Source organism: Phyllobates terribilis, unplaced genomic scaffold, assembly GCF_046119375.1.
Source record: "Phyllobates terribilis strain yellow unplaced genomic scaffold, ASM4611937v1 Scaffold_201__1_contigs__length_3545014, whole genome shotgun sequence".
NCBI classification, from domain to species: domain Eukaryota; kingdom Metazoa; phylum Chordata; class Amphibia; order Anura; family Dendrobatidae; genus Phyllobates; species Phyllobates terribilis.
In genome coordinates, this window is record NW_027362961.1 from 1357956 (window position 1) to 1381472 (window position 23517).

Below are 23517 nucleotides of genomic sequence, written 5' to 3' on the forward strand. Positions count from 1 at the left end.
TATTCAGGGAGGAAAACAAAAATGTGATGTTCTTACACAGACGCCTGAAGACGCGACGTTCGCTGCTGTGACGCCCAGCTGCGCTTGGTATCACAGATCCTATAAGTGTGCATTGATGGATTCCTCCACAAGACGCCCTCATAAGCATTCACACACCTCCACCTTCCACCTCAGACCACCAGAGGCAGCCCATTAGGGATATATAAAGGGAAGGTGGAGCCAGGCAGCCCAGAAAGTGATTCAGCAGTTTCCTGCTCAGACACAGAAGGACTCAGTGCAGTCGAGCCAGAGCCTAGCAGTTCCTGCAGAAAGAGTTCAGTACAGTCTGTAGAGTGATTCCAGACTAGAACTCAGCTCAGGATAGAGAGCTAGGAGTGTGCCGACGCTCTGAGAGCGGCGAAGAAGAGCAGTGTCCCGGCTGCAGTGTGTGTTGCCTAGTGAGGGCCCGAGCGGGACCAAAGGTGAGTGGAGAGTGAATACATAGGGGGCAGAGGAGCTTAATTAGCTCACCCCGAAGAATTTACCGGACACCAGGTCTGAAGCTTAGCGGGATCTCTACGACCCAGTAAGACATAACCGGAATCCCTGGAGAACTACAGGTCCCAGGATCGTTAGAGTGCTGATACGTAACAGAGCCGGGAGACACATAGGCCCCGCAAGCTGAGGAGCGTGTACTCCAAGAAACGGCCCTACCACAAGGTCAGCCAGCGCAGGACAGAGACAAAGTTAGGCCTAGCTCCAGGCAGGTCAGAAACTTACTATGCAGAGGCAAGAAACAGGAGGCCCTACACCCGCTCATTGGGGAGGATCCTGATATGCACCCTTCACCCTACAGTGCTCCGGGATGTGCCTGACTTTCCATCAGTAAAAGGTACTGAAGTGACTACCGTGTCCGTCCCCGTTCTTGCTCTGACCCGGCTGGGTCTCGCCTGTCCTGCATTCCCCTTGCATACGCTGCCCAGAGGCCTAGCTCCGCCTGTGGGGAGCTATACCATCGAGCAACCTTATCACCGGCCTCAGTGGACTGCCGCAGCGCTGGTGATTATCATCAGAAACCACAGGTGGCGTCATTAACGTTCATAAAATTAACAAACAACCACCCTTTTAAAGAGTGACCCCAGGGTACGGGCCCGGGAGCCGACCACCGCGACATCCCCAAGGCCAGGCAAAGGCCCGGGTACCGAGTCATCCCCATCCCCTGGGCTGGTCACTGCTTTTCATCATCCATGTTGGGCTGTTGTACGACGTGTGGACTACTCTGCTTGTTGGATTCTTGCATTACCACAAACACTGCCTTTATTTTGTGATTTCTGTGCCGCTTCCCATTTCTATTGGCAGCGTGATATACCAGCACGTGAGGGCTGCCACAATCATGTGTCAATAGGTTATTGATGGAGGCCGTGATACAGAGACTGTCCTGGACCAGGGAGGAGTTGGTACAGAAGCACCTAGAGAGGGGGGTACAGGGGCTTCATTTCAATTTTAAAACTTAGCTGGATTGTGTTTAGGTACAAGAATGGAAAGAAAAATAGAAAAAAAAAATTAAGAGTTTATTATTTGGCAAAATCGTTCATCAGAGGTTTGGCCACTACCAAAAAGTTTTTGATGAACTTACAGTAGCAGCTGGCAAAACCCAAAAAACTTTGTAACACCTTTAAGTCCTGAATATAATAACAATCCAGTACCGTCCGGACTTTTGCCAGATCCATGCAAAAACAGTGAATGATAAGAAATAACCCAAAAAAGGGACCTCCTGATGGAGAACATAAATTATTTGTCAAACCAGAGAAATGTATTATCTTTGAGTATCTGTAAGACCTGCCTGACATGTACCTGATGTGATACGAGGTGAATAAATTAGACTGTGGGGACCCCCAACCAAACCCCGACGCTCAGGCCCCCTACCGCCACCCCTTCCTTAACAATACAATAATGTAACTCTTACAACTGGATGGGTGAGGATAGGTCACAGCTTTATTAACTCTTTAACTCATTCCATTAGAAAGGCATTTTATTTCCAAAAATAATTCCGCTTGTTGCAGCATGCCCTGTGTCTCCACACCGGCAAGTTGGCCAACAAGAGTAACTTTCCAACATGTCCTTTCTATTTCAGGCCAAGGAGGATCCTGCGTACTCGTATGCAGAACTCCGACCCCCACCCATCATCATTAACGCTTGCTCCACTCCGTCCTGGAGTCCTGACAGGAATATGTCCAGTCCAATATCCGTAAAATGAACACCGTCGGGCCGTATGAGGCCAGCTTTATCTCCTTCCAGTTCTCGGTGTCTTATCACTACACCACCTCTTTCCTTTACAAATTTTGCCATCCGAATATTTATTAGCCGCCTTGTCCGTTCGATGGCTGCACTGTCTCGCGCACCTCGCCATACCGTTCTCGGCACAATCTCTAACCATATTATAGTTAGTTTACTAAAAAATGCTCTGAAGCGCTCAGTGTCTAGCTTCATTATTGCCATTAGTTATGCGCTCTTGTAATGACCGAAGTCGTTCCCCCCGGCGTGTATAACTAAGATAACCGGACCTGTTGCTTCTCTCCCTATGTTGATTACCTCCATTAGTACCTGTGGCCATCGCAGGCCTCTAATACCTCTCCAGTTGAAATATGTGTCATGAAACCCCATATTCCTCCCGCCTGGGCGGACTGTCGCCCTTTTTTCTGCCCAGTATATGTACGAGTGTCCTATCACCCACACTGTTGGCTTATCGTCACCTGTAAAAGAAACAAACCACGTTAGGATAACAAGTCCGGTCTTATGTATCTCGCAAAACACACGGATCGCCATCTGCCTATCCTCTGCACTTCCAGACAGTCCTGCTCTAGCTGCTTCCGTGGCCGTGCCTATGCGGAATGAGTGTGTCCCGTAATCTTTGGGGTGGTTCCCTGCTGATGTTAGGCATTTATTAAATATAAATTGGAACTGGTATCTTGATAATGGCGTTCCATCAATGTGTGATAGGAAGAAATTACTTTGTGGCCTGATGGCTGCATATGTTTTTTCTATTGTTACCGGACACAGTGTACTGTTTGTGGGTTTTAGAAGCACCCAAGTGCCCTTGCCCGTTGGGTCTGTTTTGGATTTGCGTATGCGTAGGCGTATTGCATTATTGGCTATGACTACGTCCTGGTGTAATAAGCCTCCACTGGTGGTGATTTTGGATCGAGGGACTAATTCGCTTATGCGTAGTGCCCCGAAAAAGGCGATCACAAATGCAGTAGACAGTAGTGTTGCTTCAAATTGTGAGTGGCATGTTAATGGTGTTAGGGATATGATTTTTGAGAGCAGATTTAGTGACACGGGATGTCTGCACTCCTGACTTGTCTGACCTCTTTTCCACCCTTTTAAGGCTTGACTGATGATGAATCTTTTTGTCACATCTCCCCAATTCAGTAGTTGGAAATGAAATGCTACTCCGGTCCGCCACCGCTGCGCTGACGCCCCTGATATTCCCCTCATTATTAGCTGGTGGAGAAATTCTATGGTTACATCTAGTCTGGCTTGTTCACATTGGTCAACCAGTCTGCCTGCTACTAGTCGTGTCCAGTCTTCCCATGCCTTACCGTATGCTTTCCACATTGACGGGGCGACTGACGCTCTGATTAATGGCATCAGCTGTTCGCCACTAGATCCCATGGGGAGGGTGGGCAACTGGTGCCCGACGGGTGGGCTTTGGGGAGGCGCTCTCTGAAAACCTGCCAATTGAATTGTGATAAAGCGTTAGCAGCAGCGTTAGATCCCCCCTCCACATTGTGGCTAGCGCGGACCCATACATTGTGTTTTAGGCACAGGAATGCTAGCCGGCGTAGTAGGCCTAGCACTGGGAGAAACGATGATGCCATCTTATTAATGCAGTGCGCTAGGCTGGTGTTATTTGTTATGAAGCGTATATTTTTGTTCGCTAGGTACGTGCCCGATATTTCTATGGCTACCACTATTGGGAAAAGTTCCAGGAGTGTCTGTTTTTTTGTTAACCCTTGTTCAGACCAATACGGAGGCCATAAGCCTGTGCACCACTGGTTATCTAGTATCGCTGCATATCCGCCCACTTCTGCTGCCCCGGTGAATAATGTTAGTTCAATGTTGGACTGTTCTGCTGACATAAATAACGTGTGACCATTGAATGATTGTAAGTATGTTTTCCACACCTCTAAGTCCGCCCGAAGCTGCCTGCTGATTCTGATTCTATGACTCGGTTTTAATGCACGTTTTGTTGCAAGGTATAAACGACGAGAAAAAACCCTTCCGACTGGCATCACCTGGCTCGCGAACACGAGGAGGCCTAGTAACACTTGCATCTGTTGTAGTGTTACTTTCCGTACTGTGCAAAATCACTCGAGGTGTAGTGTTTTTTGTATTTTTTCTGTTGGGAGGTGGAATAACCTTGCTGTGGTGTCGATTTCGATGCCTAAGAACGATAGCTTTGTTGTGGGGCCTATGGTTTTTGTAGGGCATAATGGGACTCCGAACCGTCGAGAGATGTTTGTGAATTCGTTAAGAAATGATTGGCATTGATATGAGTCTTTGGGTGCGACGAATAGGAAGTCATCTAGGTAATGTGTGACGGACCTATTGCCGGTTTCATACCTCAACACCCATTCTAGGAAGGAACTGAATAGTTCGATGTAATAACAAGATATTGAACAACCCATTGGGAGGCAAGTGTCGTAGAAGTATTCATCGTCCACTTGGCATCCCAGCAGGTGGTAGCAATCTGGGTGCACCGGTAGTAGGCGAAAGGCGGATTCTATGTCGGATTTAGCGAGCAGCGCTCCGGGCCCCGCATCGCGTACTAACATTACTGCTCTGTCGAACGACGCGTAGGAGACCGAGGCGTCTTCAGACGAAATACCGTCATTTACAGACTCTCCTTTTGGGTAAGATAAATGATGGATAAGCCGGAATGAACCTGGCTCTTTTTTGGGGATTATTCCCAGAGGGGAAACTCTTAGGTTACTGAATGGTGGTGTTGGGAAAGGGCCCGCCACTCTGCCTAGAGCTACTTCTTTTTGTATTTTTTGCCTAAGTATTTCAGGGTGCTCTTTTGCAGATTTAAGGTTATTTGCAAAGGTGGGCGATTTATTAAGTTTGAAAGGGATGAAAAATACCGTATGTGAAACCAAAACGTAACTGTCCCGCTGCGTCTTTCTTAGGATATTGGTCTAGCCAGGGGCCCATCGCGTTTACGCTCACCGGGGTCCTTGGATTCTGACTGTGGGAGTTTAATTGATAATTTGCTTGTGGGACGAGAACATCTTGCCGCGGGGTGGGCTGCACCGCAGGCTGAGCATTCATGTTTGTATCTGCATAAGGCGTAGAAACGACAGTGTCCCTCATTGTACTGCCAGCTGGCCCCTGGTCTACGTACTACCACTGAATTTTGGCCTGCTGTTGTCTGTTGTCCAGTAGCCGTTGTTGGAAAGGGATGGTGTTTCTGTGACAGCATTCATCGCAACCATACGTCTGTAGCTTTTACCCCCCAGCCTAACTGTGGTTGCAGGGCCAACCACCTCCGGAACTCTTCATCGTAGCGCCACCATGCTGAACCGCCGTGGGCTTTGTACGAGTTATACACCCTATCCTGGTATATGAATAGTTCCGAGCAGCGTTCCGGATGCTTTTGGCCCATGATGAACCCAGCACAGAAAACGCCTGTAACCAGTTACTCATCGTCATTGCAACCTTTTGTCTGTTTCTGTCGAATGGTCTGTCGGCTATCCTTTTCTCTTTGTCTATAGTATGTTGGTCAGCGGTTACAAGTGACCAAATGTCGATGCAGTCATTATTCCATATTTTAATTCTGGTTTCCTCGTCTATGTGTGAGCCCAATGGGCTTTTCCCGCAAAAGAATGTGTCCTTGTGTATGCTGGCTAATGGTGGAGTTCTTTTAGTAGAATTATGTATAGCGCCTGGTGGCGCGGATAGTTGTTCGACTATGGCCTTAAGGGCCGCTATTAAGTTGGTGTTACTATTTCCCATTTCAGTTATACTTATATTGCACGCACCCATTCCTGCGGCTGGAGGAGGGACTCCGATGTGTGGAGGGACTCTGACACCTGTCTCGCTCGGGGTGAGCGGCGTGCCTGTGCTCGTAGACCTGCGTGAAATCGTTGTATCGTGCAGACTGTAAGCTCTGGAGGGTGCTATTGTATAGTTTCTGTCCCCGGGAGGACGGGATCGGTGCAAGCGGCTGTTGGGGCTCGACGATGCGCTCGACATCTCTGATGCAGAGGATGGTGAGCGCCACCTTGAGGACTGCGACCTGTGACCCCTCCTGTGGGATGCCGATCTCCGCTTTGCTTGAGATGTCCGCTTCCTTCGCCGGTGACTTGTGTGCGATGGCATAGATCTGTCGTCGGAGGAACTACAGCGAGTTCGCCTAGAGTGAGTACGCCTGGAGTCTCTGTGTCCCTGAGGGTGTATGGGGGGTTCTGCGCAGTTTACATGTGTCCCACCGGGACATGTCGGTGCTATTTGTGGCCAGGGCAATGCTATAGCGGTGTCAAGCGCGTGCGTCGCTGCGCTATTATAGGGGTATATGGGGGAGGCGAGGATGGTCGCTGAAGTGTTTAGGCTCCGTATCGTGTCCATCAGTGGGGTATTGATACTGTGACTGGGCGCTGGATGGGCTGCGGTGATTACAGGGCCGCAATGTCCCCTGGATGTGTAGTGTCACGTGTTCTGTTTTGGGAACTTTTTCTTTTATTTTTAATAGGAGTTTTTCTGTGGGGGATTGTTTGGGGGGGAGGCAGAGCACAGCCCCCGGCAGAGGATTCCTGTCTGGAGCTCTGCTCTGCCACAGCCCCTGCTGTGTGTTGAGGGGGCGGGGAATGGTTACTAAGTGGCCCGCAGCTTCTTCTGTGAGGCTGCGGGGTGCTGTGCCTAAAGCGCTCTGGAGGACGGGAGTGCCTGCTGGACCTCCGCCCTCCAGGGCGCTCCTCGGCAGGATGCGGGACGGGAGTGTTAACAGGGGTGGGGAACAACAGGCTCTATGCTGTCTCCAGCGCCGGCGGCAGGCAGGAGACCTGAATCCCCTCTGTGCCCGCCGCCGACATGGAAGACAGCCCGCACTCATTTATTAGTGCAGTGGAGCCCTGCGCCCGCTGTGAGTGAGGCGCAGGGTCCACTGCCGCACTAGCTTCAGCTTCCTGCTCCGCCCCGCAGCTTTCTGGACTGGGGGGCGTGACCTGCGGGGTCACGTGAGGCGGACATGCGCCCCGCACATGCGCATCGAGCGCTTCCTGCCCTCCAGCTCCGCCTCCCCCAACATGCCTCTTCGGCCTAGTGGAGTCGCGCGCCCGCTTCCGGACCGCCACGTCTGCCCGCTTCCCCGAGTCAGCGCGCGCCTGCAGCACTACCGCAGCCACCTGCCGTCCCGTGCCGGGTTGAGTGGCCCGATGAACACTGTAAAGTTGTGCGGATGCGGCGGTCAGGTGAGGATGGGGATCGGGACCAGGCCGCGGAAGTAATGCAGCCCCCCGTTCCAGATGACCCGACCGCCGTGGAGGGGACCGTTGTATCGTGGGCAATTGGAGTGAGTAGGCCCAAGTGGTGAGGGGACTGGGACTGGGGAATATGATGTTCCCATAAGGGGTTGAGGGCCAGGGGCAGGGTGATCTGGGGATTTAGAGCTTGGGGCCAGGGGGATGAGCGCTGAGCCCCGACATGAGAGCCTGTAACCAGCGCTCGCCCCCCTGTGCAAACCCAGCCTGGAGGGCCTCAGCAATCTGACCTGATCCTGAAATCTCCATGACATTCGACTCCGGGACCAGCAAAGAAAGGAAGTAACGTGGGATGTCCCGGTGTTTATGTATCCAGGGGACGGCTTGCAGCAGCCGTCCCTTTCGCTTCATTGGATTCTTCCGGGGGCTTCAGGATCACTGGTCAGTAAGGGGCAGAGAAGGGGGGGTCACCAATCGCCACGGCCCAGGGAGGGGCCACCACAGTCAGTGACTCCCTCCTTATTTAGTATGGAGTCTACCATTATGTCATCAAGATGGGTTTGTTGTGATCTACCTGCCAGATGAGTAAAAATGGGAGCATTAGTCAACCCAAATGCCATCACAAGGTTTTCATAGTGCCCCTCAGGAGTATTGAAGGCCGTCTTCCACTCATCTCCTCAATGTGAATGAGATTATAAGCCACCCTGAGGTCTAGTTTAATCAAATTGTAGGAGCCAAATGGTTTTCTAAAGAGGTCTGGGATGAGAGGGAGAGGATATGCATCCCAGACCTTAATCTGATTAAACTCGCAAAAATCAAGGCAGGGGCACAACCCCTAGTTTGTTTGTTTTTTGACAAAGAAAAACCCCACTGCAACGGGAGATGAAGAAAGTCTTATGGCCCTTTGGTAGACTTTCAGTGATCTAGTTTTTCATGGCCTGCCTCTCTGAACCAGAGATATTATATAACCTGTTTTTTTGGTAGCTTGGCCCCAGGAATAATATTGCCGACGCAATCATAAGGATGATGGGGAGGAAGTTCTTGACTCCCCTGTTCAGAAAACACATTCCTAAAATCAGACCCACCGTGGCTATCCGAGTGACCAAGCAGTGTTCTTGGCAATACTCGCTCCATTTTACCACCTCCCGAGTCTGCCAGTCTACGGCTAAGTGCCCACGATGCAGAAATGCTCTGGATTTTTCCTGAGCGTTTCTGCATCTCCCTGGCAGAAAAAAATGCATGCGGATTTTACATGTGTTTTTCCTGCCAGGGACAAGTGTAAGTGAAGCGTTCTTCACATGCATTTCCGCATGCGGGTTGTCAAGCGCTTTCCAAGCGATTTTAGCATCACTTGGAAAGTGCTTGACAACTTGGTCACACTATATAAATACGTGCAACCAGCATGGATTTATATAGTGTGACCAAGTTAATAGTTGAAGAAAAAAGATTAAAAATGGTAAAAAAAACAAAAAACAAAAACATTTTACTTACCTTCTGATGGCCCCTGGTCTCTTGTACGGCTCACGGTGGTGTGAAAGGACCTTCCATGACGTCATTTAGTCATGTGACAGATCACGCGACCGCTGTCGAGCCGTACAAGAGACTGGGCGCAGCGGAGAAAAGACAGGGGGCCATCAGAAGGTAAGAATAATGTATTTTTTTCTTTTCTTTTTTTTTTTTTTTTTTTTTTTTTACTACAGGTACCATGGTACCCGGGTCTTGAGGAGAGTCTCTTCTTCTCCAGACCCGGGTACCATCCACACGTTGAATCGCTTAATATCCGCATGTGCACATGTAGTCATGCGGATATTAAGCCATTCAATGGAGGCGAAAACGTTGCGATTACGCAAAATAATTGGTAGTGCTGCGGATTTTTCCGCACTGATAATGCGCAGTGGAAATTTCCGCAGCATGTGCACAGCACATGGGGATTATCATTGGGGAACATTGCAGACCTTCTACCAAGCGTTTAAGCGTTTCTGCAATGGAATTGCCGCTGCGGAAACGCTTAAAAGACGCATAGTGGGCACACAACCTACCACAGGATTGTGCAGCGTAAACCAAGGTAGTCCAAGGACCACAGGAGAGGGCAAGCCCTCTAGCACATAACAGTCAATAAATTTAGAGTGCAAGGCCCCTACCTGCAGGTGTAGCACACGAGCGACAAGAGTAAAATACCCCTAGCTCAAGGGTGCAGAGTCAATGGCGATTATGGGTGTTGAGCCAGAAAATTTATGAGGTTTGAGGTCCTGATCGAACCTAGCGTCGATCAAAATAAACCCCGCCCCAATGTCCAGAAGGGCAGAAATTACCACCATACTTTTGCCAAGATGGATCTTGGACGGTAAAAAAAAAAATTGTGACCTACCCACAGAGGAAATAAGTACACCCCCGAGTTGCCAATTCACCCCGCAACTCGCGGGCGCCTTAGTTTTCCGGTGGGTGTTTAGGAATTTAGGAAAGACACACACACACACGTGCAACATCCCCCCAGAATACCCAGAACATGCCCCCACCAGCCCCACAGACCACCCAAAGCAAGCAGCATCCCCCAGAGCCCAGCACTGACCTCCTCCTGAAGCTTCACCGTATCACTTTCTGCATGAATCTCTGGCGTCTGGTGCTAAACTAGAACACGCCCATAATGCAGTCAGGACACGCCCCCGCAAACTACGTCATACCTGGAAGGAGCCCATACATTCTAACGTTTACCAGGGAGGAGGCTGCAGAGCGAGTTGTGGGTGGTGAGGCTGCTGAGTATTGGGGAGACATGGCGGATGACTGCGCACCCCACACTGAGCTCCCGGGGGGGGCAGTCTCAGTCCGGGGGGGGGGCACCCTGGCTTCCTGTGGATGTGGTTAGTCCCCTGCAGCAATGGTCGGTGACGGGTCAGAGCCGGGGATTACAGGGAGCCGCAGCCTCTCACCTGTCAGCAGTTGGACTATAAACCAGGTTTCCAGTCACTGACAGTATGGCTGGAGCTCTGCCCATTATGCACTGTTAGAACTTGGCGATGTCTGCCATGTTTGGAGGTTCCTGGATTCTGTATTTTTCTGCACAGGGTTTGTCCATGAGAAAAAGGAACACAGAGCGCCAGTCCTGGCCCCAGGTTGTGTCTGGTACTACAGCTCCGGTCTAGTGACGTGACAGGTGCTGAGCTGTAATGCCACACACAGCCTGTACCTAGGGGTGGCGCTGTAATCCAACAGCTCTGGCTTTCTACTCTGGGGCAACTTCTGTAAGGCTGAATTCACACATCTGTGCTCCACGGAGCGAGCTCAGACCTGACAACCGCTGGGTCACCAGTGCTGATCTGTGATTACCTCCTAGGAATGGATGAGGCACTGATCAGGTCCGGAGAGCCGGGCCGGGTCCTCGGATCCCACCACGGATGTGTGAATTCCTCCTTAAGTTAATATCTTAGTGTTAGAGTTCTCCTTTAGAATTTGTGTTCACATGAGAGTAATTTATTATAGTTTATTGTGTAACTTTCGAAAAACGTATCGATTACTAATCCTGAGTTACAGCCAGTGATAGTCTAGAGCTGCGTTCAGAGATCTGCAGGCTTCTGAGCTGAAATCTCCCAGCAGTCCTTGCTGAGATTACTATTGTTAGCGTTGCAATGTTAAGGCAGGTGCAGATAGCAGTGTTTTCGGTCGGAGTGCGATCTGACAAAACATTGAATCGCACTGTGACCAGTGTTTGTCCAAGGAGAAAAATCGCACATGTGCACGGCCCCATAGACAGTCTGTCCGAGGACAAAAATCACTATGCTTGAGTTTCATCTAATATTTGGATCACGTTCGGCCATGCAAGTTAATGAGTCCTTCGAAAAGATCGCACTGCACTCAGATGACATCTGAGTGCAGTCCCATTTTTCACGGATTGACGGAACGAAGAAGATGGAGAATTTTTTTTGACCTATGTCTTGTATCTTGTTTTGTGTCACTTTATGTACAGTTCTGGCCAAAAGTCTTGTGACTGATACAAATTTTGGTGTTCACTTCAGTGTTTTTAGATCTTTTAGTCAGATGTTTCTGTGGTTACTGTAGTACAATTATCAGCATTTTATAAGTTTTACACTTTTATTGACAAATACATCAAGTTTATGGAAAGATTCAATATTCAGTGTTGACCCTTATTTTTCAAGACTCGTTCCCTTCGCCTTGGCAGCTGGATATCGGCTGCTGGGCCAAATCCTGACTGACGATGGACAATTTTTGTCTAATCAGTGCTAGGAGCTCACTACATACATTTCTGTTTGTCCACCCGCTTTTTGAGGAGTGACCACAATCGAATTGAGATCTGGAGAGTTTACTGGCCATGAACCCAAAATGTCAATGTTACCCAGACACTTAGTTGTCACTTTTGCCTTGTGACATATTCTCCGTCATGCTGATATATGCATTGTTAATCACCAAAAATGCTCCTGCAGTGTTCTTAGGCAAAATTGTGAGTGAGCCCACTCCCTTTTGATGATGGATAACTCCACACATGACTCGTCTCGGGTGCTTTACTGTTGGCATAACACAGGACTCAAAGTAGCACTCAGCTTTTCTTCTCCGGACATTCATTCTTCCATATGTCCCTAACAGTTTGAAGGGGGCCTTCATCAGGGAAATAACTTTACCCCAGTCCTCTGTAATCCAATCACTGTAGTTTACTGCATTTTATAATCCTGTTCTTCATCTTTTTCATGGAGAAAAGTGGTTTCTTTGCTGCCCTACTTGACACCAGCACAGCCTCCAAAATCCTTCTCCTCACGGTGTGTACAGATGCACTGACGCCCGCCTGCTGCCATTCTTGAGCAAGCTCTGCACTGGTGTTGAACCAATTCCATAGCTGAATCCTATGTAGGAAGTGATACAGGGACTTGCTGGACTTTTTTCGGAGTCCTGAAGTCTCCACAGCAAATTAACCTCCCCCTATTAAGTTATTATTTTTTATAGTGCCATTTATTACATGGAGCTTTACATGTGAAAAGGGATATACATAGCAAAAAACAAGTACAATAATCTTGAACAAAAACGAATCACCGACTGGTACAGGAGGAGCGAGGACCCTGCCCGCGAGGGCTTACAGTCTACAATGAATGGGTGAGGATACAGTAGGTGAGGGTAGAGCTGGTCGTGCAGTGGTATGATGGAGCGGTGGTTACTGCAGATTGTAGGCTTGTCAGAAGAAGTGGATCTTCAGCTTCCTTTTGAAGGTTTCCACGGTTGGCAACAGTCTGATATATTGGGGTAGAGAGTTCTAGAGTAGGGGGATGCATGGGAGAAATCTTGCGTGCGATTGTGGGAAGAGGAGATAAGAGGGGAGTAGAGAAGGAGATCTTGTGAGGATTGGAGGTTGCGTGCAGGTAAGTACCAGGACACTAAGTCACAGTTATATGGAGGAGACAGGTTGTGGATGGCTTGGTATGTCATGGTTAGGGTTTTCATCTGGAGTCTCTGGATAATGGGGAGCCAGTGAAGGGATTGACAGAGGGGAGAGGCCAGGGAATAGTGGGGGGGACAGGTGGATTAGTCGGGCAGCAGAGTACAGTTATCTGACAGGAGAAAACAAACTCCTTTGCCATGCTTGCCGATGGGGCGAGGGGTGTGGGAAAGGTGGAATCCAACGTATGAAAGTGCAGCTGGAGAGGCCATGTCAGATGGGGTGAGTCAGGTACCATTGATGCCAAGGAAGGAAAGTTTGTTAGTAATGAAAAGTTTGTTGCAGACGGAGAGAGCATTCCATAGAGCTCCTGTTAGTGGGATTGGGGAAGCTGGGGATGGGCAATGGGTATAGGGTTAGAAATGTTGCGGAAATTTGATAGATTGTGGATGAGAGGTAGAAGTGACTGTGGGGATGTGGTGAGGAGGGCCATGATTTGGAGAGATATCGCCAGCAGTGAGGAGCAGAAGGAGCGAGCGTGAGGTGGCTGTCTGTGTTTAGAGACAGAGGATTGTATGTTGAGGAACAGATCTGAGGAGGAGGTGAGATGGAGGGAGAGATGACCAGTTCATTACTAGGTGTAGGGATTAGAAGGGTTAGTAGAACGTGTAGGACTATAGGGGTGAGAGTGAAAACAAAGAGAAACATTTTTTACTCTGGCTGTGCAGTTACCTTCAGGTATCTTCTGGTTCATTTCTGGTCTAACTCAGTGCAGCACACTGTAAGGTGGCTGCCAGACAGGTCGTGGACGGGAGGTATGTGTCCCCGAAGTACCAAACTTCGGTGATGTAGGACATGGAGAAGCAGGCTCCAGAACACATAGTGCTGGGAGGGAGTTAATGGGCCCGGATTAAAGGGCCGGGTTTTAAGAGCAGCTGAAAGAGTTGGGGGGAAATAGCTGCTCACTTACCTCCAGTCCAGGTCTTGGAAGGCCTGATTTAAGACAGCTGCGCCTGTCTCAGTGGTGCTGTGTGTTGTGCAAGGTGAGCAAACCTTGCATGTGCTGCTCAGTCTGCTGGAGGCCGAGAAAAGCACTACATTTAAACGGCTGATGCCGTGCTGTATGGACTGGTTATTTTTAGTTTTGTTCTGTTATAGCAGTGTTTCCCAAACCTCATCCTTACGGACCCCCATAGGTCATGTTTTCAGAATCTCCTTAGTATTACACAGGTGAGAGAATTCCTGATGCCTTGATGATACTTCAGTCACCTTTGTAATACTAAGGAAATCCTGAAAATACGACCTGTGGGGTCTGTGAGGATGGGGTTTGGGAAACACTGCGTTATACCTTTTGTGTATCTATTGTATGGTGGCAGAAGGTGCCAAGCCCCCCCTGCTTTGGGCAGAGGGGGGGTATGTAAGGTTGCTGCCGGACAGGTCGTGGACGGGAGGTATGTGTCCCCGAAGTGCCAAGCTTTGGTGATGTAGGACCCGGAGAAGCAGGCTCCAGCACACATAGTGTAGTGATAGGGTTTTGTGGTTAAGTAATTTCTTTGGGAAAAAATTAATATGCATTTTTTTTTTTTTTAACAATTCATCTGATCATTCTTCATAACAATCTACAGTTAATGCAAATTGACACTATAAAAACTGAAGCAGCAAACTTTATGAAAGCCAGAATGTGTTTCAGTCTCCAAACTTGACGACTGTGTATTATTGTGTTACCTCTTTTGTATATTATTGTGTCACCTCTTATCTTGTGTATCGCTTCTCTTTTCAGTTTGTTAGCCACATGCTGCCAGGCGAGAGCTTGTGGGCACAATCATGCGGCTGGTGATTCTTGATGACTATGCCCTGGCCAGCGAATGGGCAGCAAAATACCTAAGTAATCGCATCGCCCAGTTCAATCCTGGACCTGACAATTACTTCACACTTGGGCTACCCACAGGTAATGTGCCTTTTATCTATCTTTATCCAGTTTTCCACGAGTTGGTTCCAGCGTTTTAGTTGTGGATTGAACTATTTTTGCACATGTGAATTACGAGAAATCCTCACGAGTAAGTCAGATGTGTACGGCAAAGCTTCATAGAGGAGGGAGACTCCAAGTTCACCGCTGAACATCTGCTCTCTCCATGTTTCGTTGCGATCTACCAGTGTCTCCGTAAGATTTGGCCATTCTCTACTGTTATATGCAAGAGTGTGCCAATTTTCCAAAGGAACAAGGAGATTGAGTAGCTCAACAGCCTCTTGCCACTGATCGGCAAACAAATTTGGAGAAAATAATTGGACAAAGCCTGAAGGACGCGGTAATGCAGGGCTGTGTTCTGGGGGATCGATGAAGACCTAAGAAGCATGATCTGTGCTGAACAGTATGGATGGTAATCCAAAGCCTCCATAACCAAGCTTGGCGTGGAAGGCACTCGGGAAATAGGAGTGTGAGTTGGGGGTCTCCCAGTGGTAATACAGTTGGAATCACTGCCTTATTAATACAACGGGGAACTGTTTTTATTTCAATTAACAATTTAAAGGGGTTGTCCGCACCCTACACTGATTTAATCCTAAATCTCTATTTAATTTAATAATCTACCGTATTTTTCAGACTATAAGACGCACTTTTTTCCTCCAAAATTTTGGTGGAAAATGGGGGGTGCATCTTATAGTCCGAATGTTGGGGGGGTGTGTATATATATATATATATATATATATATATATATATATGTGGGGTGTGGGGGTAGCGGTGGAGGAGCGGGGCACAGGAGGCAGCGGCCGCCCGCTGCAGCCTACACTGTCCCCGCTGCTACAGCAAATTAATATTCACTGCTCCCCACGCCCATGGGGCATGGGGAGCACTGAATATTCATGCTCCTTAATAGCAGCACACAGTGTAGCCGCACTGCGGCTCCTGCTGCTGCCGGAATCGCCTGTGCCCGCTATTAAAGGGCTTGAATATTCAACCTCTCTCCACGCCCATGGGCGTGGGGAGGGGGTGAATATTCATGTCCTTTAATAAGCGGGCACACGCTATAGCCCGGCAGCAGCAGGAGCCGCAGCACGGCTAAGCTGTGTGCCGGCTATGAAGGAGAGTGAAGTCACTGCTCCCCGCACACACAGACCCGGCATGGGAGTGACTTCCGGGAGCTGATCTTTCCATGTCAGCCGCGCATGGCAGTGACGTCATGCGCGGCTGTAAAATAATACTCTTTCTGTATTATTTTTTCTACTGAGGACTTCTCAAAGTATCAATATCACGATATTCTTATAAAAAAATGTATCTATTTATTCTTGGATTGTCCATTAAAAAGAATCAGATTGCAGCAGGTACATACAATAATTAGTTATAAAGTAATTGTCCATTTGTCCATAATTAGCTTAATTGTTGAGATTCACCCATCTTTCCTTGGATCCTGGCTGGTAAATCATGTCTTTATCCAGCACGTGTCCAGGCCTACATGTCAGATACTTCTCAGCATGAAGATTCTGTGTCTTGTGGGGTGGGAAGAGCAAGAGAGCCCCCCTTTCTGTACCATGGGCTTTTATAGCCGGTCGTATGGCACACCTGTTCTACATATGGTGGTGAACCAAAAATACACACACAAATAGCGCATGTCAACTAGACACGATGGCTGATGCATAGAACTCAGATTTAAGAAAAATGATTATCGATTATTAATTATTTAACATTCCCCCCTTTTTGAGGATAAAAAGGACTGAAAAATCCTCAAAAGAAGACAGGTTTATCATTAGGATAACAATCATTTTTTCTTTCCTTCTTCCTTGGCAATATCATTAAATTTCCATAATAATAATAATAATAATATCAATATCTGATTATTGTTATATAATGATGTGAATTCATGTTATGGTAAGCCGTGACTAATATTCATTTAATATGTATAATTATACTTCCCTATATCTAAATTGAAGTAATCGCGGGTCCCATCGTCATCATCTGATGTCATCGGGTCTTCGTCTCGTCTTCTTCTTGGTTCTTTTATAACACAGTCTTTAGATGAAAACTCCTTTGAAATAAATGACAGCGTGTAGATATTGTACAGTCCATAATTGTATTCATCATTGTGCAGTCTATAAACTGTATTCTTTATTAGAAAGATCATGTGTGTCAACTGATAAGAAAACAAAGTCCATGGATGAAATGTAGCTTTAATATCTGTGTGATGTCACCTGGACTGACGTTGGATATTCTGGAATCTTCCCCGTGTCATCTGCACTGGTCTCATGTCACTTTTGGAACAGATGTGACGTCTTTGGTCAGTAAAGCAAGGGTTAACTTGACACTTCCCTGCTTTATATAGCCCCATAACCAGTACTCAGTCCTTTATATACAGGACACATATGCCAGGTATTACCTGTTCACCAGCTTTCATTGAAGCGTTGCAGGTGATAAGAAACCACTGGAACGTGATGAAACTTGAACACAACACAGTTCATATAGGATCATCGTCCTCTGCCGTCCCGATGATCAGTGGTGTGAATTGTATCTGACACAGTCTATTATCACTCAGCATTCACACCTGTTACCTTCTGAGACGTCCGGATATCGGTTGCTTCTTCTTGTAACCTTTGAGAATCTCTTTGATTTATAAATATGAAAGTCTTTATTAAGATAGAATTCATAATTGCGATGTCTTGATTGAAGTCTTCATTCCCTAATCTGATACCAAATCTGGCAACTTTCCTAACCTATAATATCACAGCGTACCATAGCAATCAATAATATCCATCTAATTATTATCAAAATATTAAAATAAATTATGTTTGGAATAATAAACAATAATAGATAATAATTCATTATTAATCAAGTTCTTCATGTGATAGAACATTTTTATGTCATAGGTGTAATTGCCTTTTCCAACCCATAGGTGTCAGTGTGTTTTGAAACAACAAGTGTTTATATCTTTATTAAACCAATAATACCAAAGAATGTATACTGCTGAACTAAAATGAATAAATATATGAATGTAAGAATGAATGAATGAATTGTTGTGTTTACTCAGAAAATGTAAACATTTTTCTTATATTAATTCATATCATCATTATATTTAATGAAGCAATATTCTTTGTACTAGACATTACCCCATTAAATATTAATGTGTTTTCTCAGTTGAAATATTGAACTGAATTAAAATCAAAAATTGAAAATTAAAACTGAAAAATGGAAAAATAAGAAAATAAGTAAGAATAAAAATGTAAAAATGAAAATAAAAATAAGGCCTTCATATGTTAATGACAAATGAAGAGTAATTATATTCTCCATAAAAAATACCTTTATATTTCCATTATCTGGATGATTTCATATTTGTCATAACCTTGTATCACCAAAAAATTATTAAACTATGCAACTTTGCATGTAATACCCTTCTTAATTATACCATTGTACCTTATAACTTTTTGACAGTTAGGGTGATTAATGAGTGGAACAGGCTGCCAGGAGAGGTGGTGAGTTCCCCTTCAATGGACGTCTTCAAACAGAGGCTGGACAGACATCTGTCTGAGATGATCTAGTGAATCCTGCTTTGAGCAGGGGGTTGGACCAGATGACCCAGGAGGTCCCTTCCAACTCTACCATTCTATGATTCTATGATTCTATTATTGTTTCTTCTTTATTAAAATGTGTGAAAAAATAAGTATTGATCAAAAGTGATTATGTAATCAGGATCAAAAACACATTTTCCCCTTTAATACCAAAAAATATTATTTTATAAAATTTATGTATATATCAGAACCAAATTAAAAATAATTATTCTTCTATGAACATTTTGCATAAATTTCATATCGATGAGTAGCATAGATTTGTCTACAGAGAGGTGTGTACCTATTTAGGTAACCATTAAAAATAATATCATAGTTATTCAAGAATATTATCATGTGGAAAATTATTCTAAATATAAATTTGCTTTGTAAACCATTTGATGTGTGGTTGCCCTTATCCACTATTAGTTAAATCAAGAAATAATAATTATTAAAGAAATATAGAAGTATATATATATGTAGATAATACCTAATTATGTATTATAATTTTTTTTCAGAATTAAATATATTTTTGTACCTTCACATAAAGAAACATTTTTTTTTTCCAAACATACAAACATACGAGGCCTCTGTCACATCAATCACACTTAGCAGCTGCTGATTTACTCATCTGTCACCTTCACTCTGACATTCACAGATCTGTTCAACTCAAACATTCCACATATGAAGTTTTAGATATATATATATTTAACCCAAAATTGTTGTATCCCAATTTATTAATGCGCATTGTCATATCAATTAAATATGTTAATATTCTTTGAATATTCCCCAAGTACATATTATATAATATGAGAGTAAGTTGCTGAAATTTCAGATACTTGAAAAAAAAACCTCTTGTTTGGCTATGTGCACACGATGCAGAAATGAAGCAGAACATTTCTGCATCATTTCTGCATCTCCCTGGCAGAAAAAACGCATGCAGAAATGCGTTTTTCCTGCAGAATACATGCGGATCCACATGCAGATTCACATGCGTTTCCGCATGCAGATTGACAAGCGCTTTACTGGTGATTTTAGCATCTCTTGGAAAGTGCTTGACAACTAGGTCACACTATATAAATCCATGCAAACAGCATGGATTTATACAGTGTGACCCTAGAGAGTGTATATACTTACCTCCGATGGCCCGCGCTGTCCTGCTCACTCCGTTCTCCCGGCTGCCGGCAACTTTGAATTGAAAGACCTGCCGACGTCAGCGTCACGTGACCCGTCACATGACTCTGACGTCACCGCAGGTCCTACAACTCACTGCAAGTGCCGGGAAGCAAGCAGGAGCGCTGCGCGGGCCGACAGATGGTAAGTATATATATATTTTTTATTTTATTCTTGTTTTTACAGCTTTTTTAATGGTACCTGGGTGTGGATGAGACTCTCCTCTCCTCCACACCCGGGTACCATCCGCATATTAGAACGCACCAATTACGCAAGTACAGATGCAGTCTTGCGGAATTGGCGCGTTCTAATGCAAGTCAATGGCGGCGAAAACGCCGCGTTTCCGCAAAATTAAATGACATGCTGCGGATTTTTGAGCGCAGCGTTTACGCTGCGGAAAAATCCGCATCATGGGCACAGCACATGCGGATTTCAATTGGGGAACATTGCTTCCCTTCTACCATGCGTTTTTCATGCGTTTCCGCGGCGTTTACGCAACTGCAAAAACGCTGCGGAAACACATGAAATACGCATCGTGTGAACTCAGCCTTATAGATTCTTTTTTCACTGGCTGCCCGGTCTTAAGTTACATCAGCTGAAAATAGAATGAATAGGATCTATACTATTAGCTCAAAGTTCAAAGGCCGCAGCTGTCACACGTCATGCTGTAAAGCTACTTTAATTTGCACGAACACTTCATGCACAGAAAATATTAATTAATTAATGTTACACATAAATCATGCAATTTTCAGCTTCCTGTGTGAATAAAGAAATAAATCCATTTTAGAGTTGTTTGATCAAATCCTGCTTTGGAATGAAAACTCTAAGGAAATATAAGAAAATAAAATTAAATATCAAATTCATACAGAAACAGAATTATTTAAATATCTTATACATATATTGGTTGGTTCTAATGTAATTCAAAATATTGTTACTTAAATTTATATATAAAGTTCTAATTTATTAATTAATATATATATATATTTTATAAACATATATATAAATACAATTATACACAATCTCTACTTAGACAAGTGTATATATATATACATACATGAACTACTACCGTGTTTCCCCGAAAGTAAGGCCCTGTCTTACATTAATTTTACCCCCAAAAGTCCCACCCTGCCTTACTTTCGGGGGAGGCCTTACATTGGGAAAAAAAATGACGACAATTTTTTTTAACAATAAAATTAACATTTATTAACAGTCCGGCAACCCTCCCCATCCTCCCCCCTGCAGCATCCCCATACAGTGGTTCTGCCCCCCACTCTGCCACCACACATACTGACACATACGGTACCGGTACAGCCCCACACGGCACCCACACACATATCGTACCGGTACCGTACACACACTGACACATACAGCCCCATACGGCACCCATACACATACCGTACACATACCGTACACACACACACACACACACAGACACACACACACACACACACAGAGAGAGTTTCGGAACTTACCGTTACTTTCCTTCTGTTTCGATCTCCTCTGCGGTGCCGGGCTGACGATTCGGATGCCGGGGAAGCTGGACCAATCGGAGCGAGCCTGTAGGCGGTGACGTCGCAGCTGATTCGGCCAATCAGCTGCGAGCCGGCTGACTGGCCAATCACAGCTCGGGCTGGTGGCCAGCAGGGACTACGGTACGGAGCCTGTGACGAACAGGCTGATCGGCCAATCAGCCTTACATTCCCCGCCCCCCCCCCGCTACCCTGCCTTACAATCGGGGGGTGCCCTACATTGGCGGACCCCCCGAAACCCCCCACCCTGCCTTACTTTCGGGGGGGCCTTACTTTCGGGGAAACACGGTAGAAACTATGTAACTACAATTTTACTGTATAAGATTATAAATAAATATTGAGACATTGTAACACTTCTATGCTACATTATAATTACAGTTTTTCCTTAGCCACTCCCTAAACCAAATCTTCTGTCTCTCTCAAATATCTCCAGGAACGCCCTATTTAGGAAAGACATTTTTCTATCCTTCAAAACCTCAGAGAACTGCCTGTCCTTCTGTCCACATTCCATGACGTCACTGTGAGCCGGTCGTCTCACCTGACTCTGTCCATCAGTTTCGGCCATTTTCCTTTTTAGAGAATCACAGTTCTGACTGAGAATTAACTCATTCTGTGAAGAGATGGACCTTTGCACTGGCTGATATGGCTTATAACAGATATGAAATCTCCTGCGTATTTGATAGAGTTCACTATGGGGATGACTCAGTCTAGGAGAGTTTGATATTGGCTTTTGATAAGATTTTACCTTTCCTGGTTTTATAAAATTAACTTGATTTTTTTCCTTTTCACGATTCTCATGTTTCCTAACAGAATCCAGCAACTGCACACATTTGAATAGGGATTCTTTTTGTGACGCTATAACTCTAGATACTGGATCTAGGAATTTGAATTTTTGTACAAAACTTTTTATCATATGTTGTACTTTTCCATTTTTGATGAGAGCTTTGTACAACCGTTCAAATATGGACATGAATGTATATGTACATTCCTTCCTACCAATCCTTAGTTTCTGCAGATCTTCTATGTTGGGAAAATCCTTTGTGACACAATAAATCAAATATCTTAATCTGTCCGAATCATTTTCCCATCCATTAGGAGAGTCATTTTCACAGGGCATTAAATGTAAACGTCTGGACAATGTCACAGGAATCCATATTTTAAATAATTGATTCCTCTCCTCATTGGATAAATCAAACTTATCAGAGAAGCTCTCAAATGTCTCTGAATTTCTACAGGCATGGATTTTGACATCATATTTTGGCATGATTTTGTATAATTTCAGCAAATTTTTCCTCATTTTAATTTGCAGTTGAGCCTGGGTAATTCCTGAATTCTCTGATATTTTTAGTGGCTCTTGTACGTCCGCTCCTCCTACGTCACTCACGTCTCCTCCCACATCACCTAGTATGTCGGTTTCTCGTATGTCAGTCATGTCTCCTCCCATGTCAGGTTTCTGTATGTCCATCTCTTGGTCAGACCCAAGGTCACCTTCAGTTACAGACACGTGTCTTATTTCTTGTTTATTTTCCACATTACAGTCAGAATCAGTATCACCATCTGACATTTCTACACTATTTTTCTGCTTAGAAATCTCTAACACAAGACTATGAAAAAAATCTACCAAATGTAGAATATTTCTCAATTTCTGTTTGTCTCTATTTACCAATTTAGAAGTGAACTGTAAATTCTGCAATTCACATTCTTTGTATAAACTGAGCCACAAAACTTCTATATCATCTCCTACATTAACTTTGAAATTAATATTACTTTGTTTAGCAAAAGAAGAAATTATATCCATATTTTGCTTACCTTAAGATTCCTTAGCTTCTCTTTATCAGCACATCCTGTCTTCAGTTCGTCTGATTCTTTTCCTGTGTGATTCTGTTCCTTGTTAGTACCTCAGTCTATAGATCCTTTCTGCTTCTCGTGACAAATTAGTGAATTTACTGACACGTGAACAACAGCTGTTCAGCTCGTCAGGACTTCCCCCCTTGTTCACGGAAGAAATTCACTTAATTAAAAAAAAAACGAAAAACAGGACTGGCTGGCTCACCATTGTAAAATAATACTCTTCTCTGTATTATTTTTTCTACTGAGGACTTCTCAAAGTATCAATATCACGATATTCTTATAAAAAAATGTATCGATTTATTCTTGGATTGTCCATTAAAAAGAATCAGATTGCAGCAGGTACATACAATAATTAGTTATAAAGTAATTGTCCATTTGTCCATAATTAGCTTAATGGTTGAGATTCACCCATCTTTCCTTGGATCCTGGCTGGTAAATCATGTCTTTGTCCAGCACGTGTCCAAGCCTACATGTCATCTGCTTCTCAGCATGAAGATTCTTCTTGTGGGGTGGGCAGAGCAAGAGAGCCCCCCTTTCTGTACCATGGGCTTTTATAGCCAGTCGTATGGCACACCTGTTCTACATATGGTAGTGAACT

General features: G+C 45.2%; 1 long non-coding RNA gene across 1 annotated transcript in view; it reads left to right on the forward strand.

The window, feature by feature from the left end:
• The first annotated feature begins 7230 nt into the window (after positions 1 to 7230).
• The window catches only part of LOC141213650 (uncharacterized), a 45841-nt gene continuing 29554 nt past the window's right edge, over positions 7231 to 23517 (forward strand). The window contains exons 1-2 of the long non-coding RNA XR_012283071.1: positions 7231 to 7451; positions 14618 to 14785. This is a non-coding gene — a long non-coding RNA (uncharacterized lncRNA). The remainder of the gene's footprint in view (positions 7452 to 14617; positions 14786 to 23517) is intronic.